The sequence below is a fragment of the Lipotes vexillifer genome, unplaced genomic scaffold, assembly GCF_000442215.2.
Source record: "Lipotes vexillifer unplaced genomic scaffold, Lipotes_vexillifer_v1.1 scaffold1885, whole genome shotgun sequence".
NCBI lineage: Eukaryota > Metazoa > Chordata > Mammalia > Artiodactyla > Lipotidae > Lipotes > Lipotes vexillifer.
Window position 1 is genome coordinate 72,454 of NW_006782634.1, and position 10,624 is coordinate 83,077.

The following is a 10,624-nucleotide window of genomic DNA, read 5'->3' on the forward strand; positions in this document are numbered from 1 at the left end:
CCTTCAGGACCACACTGCCTTATCTAAATCCCTCGAAGCACTCAGCAGAACAATAATACCATTTAGCCATCGTGTCAGAAACATAAAGAACCAGCAAAAACCGAGGTCACCTCTAACTGGCTACTTGAACAGGAGACTTCATCCTCGAGAGTCATTTATGACTTTAAATATGTTTTCTTCCACTACACCTGTGTTTGTTGTGGCAGCTTGAAATGAGCTGAGATGCTGCTCCCTTCTCTCTGCATCTCTGTCCCCTGATAGAAGATTATGAAGGCAGTGATCACTAAGGAGCTTTGTGAAGCCTAGGTACGAAGGATGCTCTCAGTTCCCGCACACAAGACACTGGGTCAGGCCCTGATGTCTTGTCATTAATTTTCCTGTGATTTTATGGTTGTTGGGAAACTCAAGCACTTACTTCCCCGGAAAATACATCCTTTATCTGTATTGAATCTCAAATTGTTTCAAAGCGTCCCCATTCCATGAATAAAAGCTTATCTGCTTATAATTATCTAAAAATGCCTCAGAAATTTGGGTTACTGATGAAAACCTTCTGTGTTTTCCAAACCTCTCTTAAGGTTTATATATATGTGGGTTATCTATCTATCTATCACTTATTGATCTATGGGTTTTACATGTATAAACATATATATATATATATATATATATATATATATATCTCCAAATATTTTATGCATACATATATGGGTAATTTTTATGGCAGTCCTGAAGAAAGGAATGTAATCCTGTGAGCTGAAACAGCTGATATCTCCAATATTTTATGCATACATATATGGGTAATTTTTATGGCAGTCCTGAAGAAAGGAATGTAATCCTGTGAGCTGAAACAGCTGTTTATTAAAAAAGGAGGAATAGGAAGTTTAAGCAACTATGTATAATAATAGAAGTTTGAGCAACTGTTTATTATAATAATGTAAATAGTAACTCTTTAAAATAATAATCATATAAATGAGAAAGCCATCATGCTCATTCTAAGATATTCATTTATGGATGACTTTAAACAGTGTTATGAAATTTTTAAAAATATATTATATTTCCCAATTGAAATTACCATCTAATTTTCAGAATGAAATTTGTACATAGAGTAAACTCTGTATAAATATGTCACATGAAAATTCAAAGCAAAAAATGCTTTCTAACATCTTCTGTCACACTTGCTATGGAAATCATAATTCAGAGAAGCTGTCACCAGAGAATGATCACAAATAGGTAAATAACATAAGCTTCCAGGATAACAAACTTTTGCCAGAGACTCTATTTAAGTATATGAATCCATTATTAACCTCCACTAGTGAAAAGCATCTGTGTCCAGCTGCTCAGAGACCATCTTCATTCTGTGCTATGCTTATCCTGCACGGTCACTGAACCTCAGAGATTCCCTGGGAATAAACAGTCTATGAGTTCAATCTCACCTTTCTTTATTACTCTGCTCAGAGGTGGCAGTTATTGTAAATGTTTTCATATTTACTGTGCCATTAGATTTTAAATGTGGAAAAGCAAAAGTAAATCTAAACTATCTTGAAGAAGACATAATTAAAGTTTACAATCCTTTAAAATCTTAAGTTTGACAGAAGGGCCAGAGTTTGTAAATAGAAACATCAGGAGCAACTTAATACTAGTGAAATGCTGCATAGAAAAATTAGCACAATTACAGTGCAGCACAAGAGACATTCATGTGGGAAAAAAACAGAAACTGGCGCAACAAACATTAAAACTTCCCTGAAGTAGAGAAGATAAAAGCACAATGTCCCCAGTTAGCAAACTTTTTAAGGACCCATTAGTTGAGCACCTCCAGTGACTGTGAAGGTCATCACTGTAGAATGTGCAGCAACAGGAATGGGAAGGACCATTTCATAGTTTAGGCTCTGATGCTGGAGCCTGGATTCTGGTTGCACATCCTGACACTCACTAGCTTTCAACCTTGAGCAAGTTCTGTGACCCTGCTGAGCCACCTTACATCCTCATCTGTGTATGGGGTATAACAACCCCCTCACTTGAGTTTGGATGATGATTGAATAATATGCTGTATACAAAATAATTGGCACAATACCTGACCACTAGTAGTGCATGAGCGATAAAACACCATTATTATTTTATTGGAAACGTAATAGTCTGTACTTGCAATTAATATAAAAATGCCCCAAGCAAGTAAGACAGAGAACTTAAAAAAAAAAGAGAATCTAAAACAAATGGGATCTAGTCAAACTTAAAAGCTTTTTTTTTTTTTTTTTTTTTTTTTTTTTTTTTTTTTTTTTTCCTTGCGTTATGCGGGCCTCTCACTGTTGTGGCCTCTCCCATTTGCGGAGCACAGGCTCCGGACATGCAGGCTCAGCGGCCATGGCTCACGGGCCCAGCCACTCCGCGGCATGTGGGATCTTCCCGAAACGGGGCACAAACCCGCGTCTCCTGCATCGGCAGGCGGACTCTCAAGCACTGCGCCACCAGGGAAGCCCAAACTTAAAAGCTTTTGCACAGCAAATGAAACCATCAACAAAATGAAAAGCCAACCTTTGAAGTGGGAGAAAATATTTGTCAAAAATGGGACCAACAAGGGCTTAATATGCAAAATATGCAAAACAACTCATACAACTCAATTAAAAAAAAAAAACCCAATCAAAAAATTGGCAGAAGACCTAAATAGAAATTTCTTCAAAGAAGACATACAGATGGTCAACAGGCATATGAAAAGATACTTAACATTGCTTATTATTAGAGAAATGCTAATCAAATCCACAATGAGGTATCACCTCACACTGGTCAAAATGGCCAACATCAAAAAATCTATAAATGATAAATATTGGAGAGGGTGTGGATAAAACTACACACCCTATATTGTTGGTAGGAGTGTAAATTGGAACATCCACTATGGAGAACAGTATGGAGGTTCCTTTAAAAAACTAAAAATAGAGTTACCATATGATTCAGCAACCCCATTTCTGAGCATATATCCAGAAAAGAGAAATTTCTAATTTGAAAATATGCATGCCTCTCAATGCTCGTAGCAGCACTATTTACAAGAGCCAAGACATGGAAGCAACCTAAGTGCCCATCTACACTTAGATGAAGAAGATGTGGTACATATATAAAGTAGAATATTACTCAGCCACAAAAAGAATGAAATAATGACATTTGCACAAACACGGATGAACCTAGAGATTACCATACTAAGTGAAGTAAGTCAGACAAAGACGAGTATTATGATATCACTTATATGTGAAATCTAAAAAAATAATACTAATGAATCTGTATACAAAACAGACTCACAGACATAGAAAACAAACTTATGGTTACCAAAGGGGAAATGGGGGAGAGGGATAAATTAGGAGTATGGGATTAAGAGATACAAACAACTATAAATAAAATAGGTAAGCAGCAAGATTTATTGTAAAGCAGAGGGAACTATATTCAATAATTTCTAATAACATATAATGGAAAATAATCTAATATATGTATATATATATGTATATATATATATATATATATATATATATAACTAAATCACTTTGTTGTATACCTAAAACTAACACAATATAGTAAATCAACTATCCTTCAATAAAAAAAAAAAAATTCCAGTCATAGAGGGCAGACAGCAGAAGCAAGAAGAACTAAAATCCTGCAGCCTGTGGAACAAAAACCACATTCACAGAAAGATAGACAAGATGAGAAGCAGAGGGCTATGTACCAGATGAAGGAACAAGATATAGCCACAGAAAAACAACTAAATGAAGTGGAGATAGGAAACCTTCCAGAAAAAAGAAAAATGATAGAGAAGATGATCCAGGACTTCGGAAAAAGAATGGAGGCAAAGATGGAGAAGATGCAAGAAATGTTTAAAAAAGACCTAGAAGAATAAAAGAACAAACAAACAGAGATGAACAACACAATAATTAAAATGAAAACTACACTAGAAGGAATCAATAGCAGAATAACTGAGGCAGAATAATGGATAAGTGACCTGGAAGACAGATGGTGGAATTCACTGCTGCAGAACAGAATAAAGAAAAAAAATGGAAAGAAATGAAGACAGCCTAAGAGACCTCTGGGACAACATTAAATGCATCAACATTTGCATTATAGGGGTCCCAAAAATTCCCTGACATGAGAAAGTAAATAGTCACCCAAGTCCAGGAAGTGCATAGAGTCCCATATAGGATAAACCCAAGGAGAACACACCAAGACACATAGTAATAAAATTGGCAAAAATTAAGGCAAAGAAAAATTATTGAAAGCAGTAAGGGAAAAGTGACAAATAACATACAAAGGAACTCCCACAAGGTTAAAAGCTGATTTCTCAGCAGAAACTCTACAGACCAGAAGGGAGTGGCATGATATACTTAAAGTGATGAAAGGGAAGAACCTACAACCAAGATTACACTAACCAGCAAGGATCTCATTCAGATTTGATGGAGAAATCAAAAGCTTTACACACAAGCAAAAGCTAAGAGAATTCAGCACCACCAAACCAGCTCTACAACAAATGCTAAAGGAATTTCTCTAAGTCAGAAACACAAGAGGAGAAAAGGACCTACAAAAACAAACCCAAAACAATTAAGAAAACAGTAATAGGAACATATATATCGATAATTACCTGAAACGTGAATGGCTTAAATGCTCCAACCAAAAGACACAGGCTTGCTGAGTGGATACAAAACAACACGCATATATATGCTGTCTTCAAGAGACCCACTTCAGACCTAGGGACACATTCAGACTGAAAGTGAGGGAATGGTAAAAGATATTCCATGAAAATGGAAATCAAAAGAAAGCTGGAGGAGCAATACTTATATAAAATAGACTTTAAAATAAAGAATGTTACAAGAGACAAGGAAGGACACTATATAATGATCAAGGGATACATCCAAAAAGAAGATACAACAATTATAAATATATATGCAACAAACATAGCAGCACCTCAATACATAAAGTAACTGCTAACAGCTATAAAAGAATAAATAGACAGTAACACAATAATAGTGGGAGACTTTAACACCTCACATACACCAATGGACAGATTATCCAAACAGAAAATTAGTACGGAAAACAAGCTTTAAATGACACAATAGAACGGATATATTTAATTGATATTTATAGGACATTCCATCCAAAAACAGCAGATTACACTTTCTTCGCAAGTGTGCACAGAACATTCTCCAGGATAGATCACATCTTGGGTCACAAATCAAGCCTCAGTAAATTTAAGAAAATTGAAATCATATCAAGCATCTTTCTGACAATAATGCTATGAGACTAGATATCAATTAGAGGGGAAAAAACCGTAAAAAACACAAACACATGGAGGCTAAACAATACGTTACTAAATAACCAAGAGATCACTGAAGAAATCAAAGAGAAAATCAAAAAATACCTACAGAAAAATGATAATGAAAACACGATGATCCAAAACATAGGATGCAGCAAAAGTAGTTCTAAGAGGGAAGTATATAGCTATACAAGACTACCTCAAGAAACAAGAAACATCTCAAATAAACAATCAAACATTACATCTAAAGGAACTAGAGAAAGAAGAACAAAGAAAATCCAAAGTTAGCAGAAGGAAAGAAATCATAAAGATCAGAGCAGAAATAAGTGAAATATAAACAAAGAAAACAATAGCAGAGATCAATAAAACTAAAAGCTGGTTCTTTAGGAAGATAAACAAAATTGATAAACTGTTAGCCAGACTCATCAAGAAAAAGAAGGAGAGGACTAAAATGAATAAAATTAGAGAAGTTACAACAGACACTGCAGAAATGCAAAGCATCCTAAGAGACTACTAAAAGCAAGTCTATGACAATAAAATGGACAACCTGGAAGAAATGGAAAAATACTTAGAAAGGTATAACCTTCCAAGACTGAACCAGGAAGAAAAAGAAAATATGAACAGACCAATCACAAGTAATGAAATTGAAACTGTGATTAAAAATTTTCCAAAAAACAAAAGTCCAGGACCAGATTGCTTCACAGGTGAATTCTATCAAACATCTAGAGAACAGTTAACACCCATCATTCTCAAACTCTTCCAAAAAATTGCAGAGGAAGGAACACTCCAAAACTCATTCTATGAGGCCACAATCACCCTGATAACAAAAACAGACAAAGATATTACAAAAAAAGAAAATTACAGACCAATATCACTGATGAATATCGATGCAAATGTCCTCAACAAGATACTAGGACACAGAATCCAACAGCACATTAAAAGGATCATACACCATGATCAAGTGGGGTTTATTCCAGGGATGCAAGGATTCTTCAATATATGCAAATCAATCAATGTGATACACCCTATTAACAAATTGAAGAATAAAAAACATATTATCATCTCAATAGATGCAGGAAAAGTTTTTGAAAAAATTCAACACCGATTTATGATAAAAACTCCCCAGAAAGTGGGCACAGAGGGAACCTACCTCAACAAATAAAGGCCATATATGACAAACCCACAGCAAGCATCATTCTCAATGGTGAAAAACTGAAAGCATCTCCTCTAAGATCAGGAACAAGACAAGGATGTCCACTCTCACCATTATTATTCAACATAGTTTTGGAAGTTCTAGCCATGGCAATCAGAGAATAAAAAGAAATAAAAGGAATACAAATTGGCAAAAAAGAAGTAAAACTGTCACTGTTTGTAGATAATATGGTACTGCACATAGAGAACCCTAAAGATGCCACCAGAAAACTACTAGAGTTAATCAATGAATCTGGTAAATTTGCAGGATACAAAATTAGTGCACAGATATCTCTTGCATTACTATACACTAATGATGAAAAATCTGAAAGAGAAGTTAAGGAAACACTCCCGTTTACCATTGCAACAATAAGAGTAAAATACCTAGGAATAAACCTACCTAGGGAGACAAAAGACCTGTTTGCAGAAAACTAGAAGACACTGATGAAAGAAATTAAAGATGATACAAACAGATGGAGAGATATACCATGTTCTTGGATTGGAAGAATAAATATTGTGAAAATGACTATACTACCCAAATATTAAAATCTGTATGGAGACACAAAAGACCCTGAATAGCCAAAGTGGTCTTGAGGGAAAAAAATAGAGCTGGAAGAATCAGACTCCCTGACCTCAGACTATACTACAAAGCTACAGTAATCAAGACAATATGTACTGACACAAAAACAGAAATATAGATCATTGGAACAGGATAGAAAGCCCCGCGATAAACCCACACACCTATGGTCAATTAATCTATGACAAAGGAGGCAAGGATATACAATGCAGGAAAGTCAGTCTCTTCAACATAAGGTAGATAGCTAGTGGGAAGCATCCGCATAGCACAGGGAGATCAACTCGGTGCTTTGTGACCACCTGGAGGAGTGGGATAGGGAGAGTGGGAGGGAGGGAAACACAAGAGGGAAGAGATATGGGAATATATGTATATGTATAACTGATTCACTTTGTTATAAAGCAGAAACTAATACACCATTGTAAAGCAATTATACTCCAATAAATATGTAAAAAAAAAAAAGTGGTTCTGGGAAAACTGGACAGCTACATGTAAAAGAATGAAATTAGAACACTCCCTAACTCCATACACAAAAATAAACTCAAATGGATTAGAGACCTAACTGTAAGACTGGACGCTATTAAACTCTTAGAGGAAATCATAAGAAGAACACTCTTTGACATAAATCACAGCAAGATTTTTTTGATCCACCTCCTAAAGGAAATAAAAACAGAAATAAACAAATGGGACCTCATGAAATTTAAAAGCTTTTGTAAATAAAGGTAACTACAAACAAGATGAAAAGACAGCCCTCAGAATGGGAAAAAAATATTTGCAAATGAATCAACAAAGGATTAATTTCCAAAGTATTATAAACAGTTCACGCAGCTCAATATTAAAAAAACAAACAACCCAATTAAAAAAAAAAAAATGAGCAGAAGACCTAAATAGACATTTCTCCAAAAAGGACATACAGATGGCAAAGAAGCAAATGAAAAGCTCCTCAACATCACTAATTATTAGAGAAATGCAAATCAAAACTACAATGAGGTATCATGTCACACCAGTTAGAATGAGCATCATCAGAAAATCTACAAACAATAAATGCTGGAGAGGGTGTGGAGAAAAGGGAACCCTCTTGCACTGTTGGTGGGAATGTAAATTGATACAGCCACTATAGAGAACAGTATGACGATTCCTTAAAAAACTAAAAATAGAATTACCATATGACCTAGCAATCCCACTACTTGCCATATACCTAGAGAAAACTGTAATTCAAGAAGACACATGCACCCCAATATTCATTGCAGCACTATTTACAATAGCCAGGTCATGGAAGCAACCTAAATGCCCATTGACAGACGAATAAAGAAGATGTGGTACATATATACAATGGAATATTATTCAACCATAAAAAGAAACGAAATTGAGTTGTTTGTAGAGACGTGGATGCATCTAGAGACTGTCGTACTGAGTGAAGTAAGTCAGAAAGAGAAAAACAAATATCGCATATTAATGCATATATGTGGAACCTAGAAAAATGGTACAGATGAACCAGTTTGCAGGGCAAAAAATTGAGACATTGATGTAGAGAACAAACGTATGAACACCAAAGGAGGAAAGCAATGGTGGGTGGGGGTGGTGGTGTGATGAATTGGGAGTTTGGGGTTGGCATGTATACAGTGATGTGTATAAAATGGATGACATAAGAACCTGCTGTATAAAAAAATAAATAAAATTATATTAAAAAAAAAGAAACAGCCTATGCAAGAGGGACACTTTGACCCTCCTTTCTATCTCCCAAAAAAACCCAAAAAAACAAACAGAAAAATCTAGTCATTGGTTAATGTTGTTTTTGCCACTAATCAAGGGCTCTTTTATTCATTCATAGGTGTTTATTGAGGGACTGAGGGTCCTCTCTGTGCCAGGACACACCAGTGACCAGAACTGAATTTACCTCCAAACAAGGAACCTTATGAGGTGGAACACAGAAAGGAAAAGCAGACCTAGTATAAAAGTTTACCTAACTGAGCAGGCCTCAAAGAAAGCAGTTTCTTTTCACAACCTCAGTCTCATGACTAAACACCACTCACAGCATGAATAATGAGATTACAGAAGGAACAGACACAATGTTGCAACAAGGCAGCATTTCAAATATTCATATTTTTGAATGAAACAGTATAATTTATTTGTGTTTAACTTCATTTATATAGAAAATATATTTATTATATTTTGTATGTTATATATATGCATATATGATTCTCAGGCCAATTTTGGTTTAAGCCAAAATTCCCCCTCTAAAAGCCTTTGCTAATGACATACTCTCCCTACAAGAGTGGATCATACTGAAGGACTTTCCACTGATATGAAAATAGGGCTCTCAGGTTACATCCTAAGACAGAAGATTCACTAGATTTCAAAAGTTATTCACACTTTGGTGTAAATTCAGTTGTATAAAGAGGGTACATTGCAGACTGTTTTTTAAAACACTTTATTGAGTTAGGCTGTACTTATCTAATGTACACAGCTTAATGAGTTTTGAGATAAGTATTCACATGTAGAAATATCACCACGTTCTATGTCATAAACATACCCAACACCTCCAAAAATTTCCTCCTTCCTTCCTTATATATTATTATATTTTATAATAAGAATATTTAACATAAAATCTACCCTTTCAGGAAAATTTTAAGTATACAATACAATATTGTTAACTACAATCTGCATGCTGCAAAGTAGATCTCTAGGATTTATTAATCTCATATAATTAAAATTTTGCAAGATTTGGTTAATTAATCCCCATTCTCCCCTCCCAGCCCCCAGAAACCACCATTCTACTCTCTGCCTTTTTAGAGTTTGACTATTTTAGACTCCTCATGTAAGTGGAATCATGTAGTACTTGTCCTTCTGTGTGGGACGTATTTCATTCAGCACAATGTCCTCCAAGTTTGTCCATGTTGCCAAAAATGGAAGAATTTCCTTCTTTTTTAAGGTTGTATAATATTCTGCTGTATGTATATTCTACATTTACTTTGTCCATTCATCCATAGGTGGACACTTAGATTGTTTCCATATATTGGTTATTGTGAATAATGCTGCAATGAATATGATCTGCCTTCAAGCTCCTGATTTCAATTTCTTTGACTATATACCCAGAAGTAGGATGGCTGGATTATATGGTAAATCTATTTTAATATTTTTAGTAACCTGCATACTATTTACCATAGTAGATGTACCAGTTTACATTCCCAACTTTGCAGAGTTTTTCTGCAGAAGAGATTCCATGAGCTTGTCAGCAGGTACTATATGTCGGGCAGGAAATGTGGCCGTTTTTAGCAGTGGTGTTAAGTCACAGGGGCCAACAGATAAAACATGATTTTATTTTTATACGTTTTAAGTAAAGCTTTATTTAAAATTCTAGTAAAAATGATGTCCAAAAAGAATATCTGCTTATTAACCAGTTTATATGTGGGACAATTTGCAGAAACAATTTTAAATTCAAGTGCCATAGATAAAGAGAAAGCTAAAATATGAATATTCTCATCCTTCTGATATGACTTTTTTATATCATGAAAATAAAGTTCTTATCTTTAGCAACAGTTGAAAAGTAGGAAGTGATCCAGTGGTGACTAATGATAATA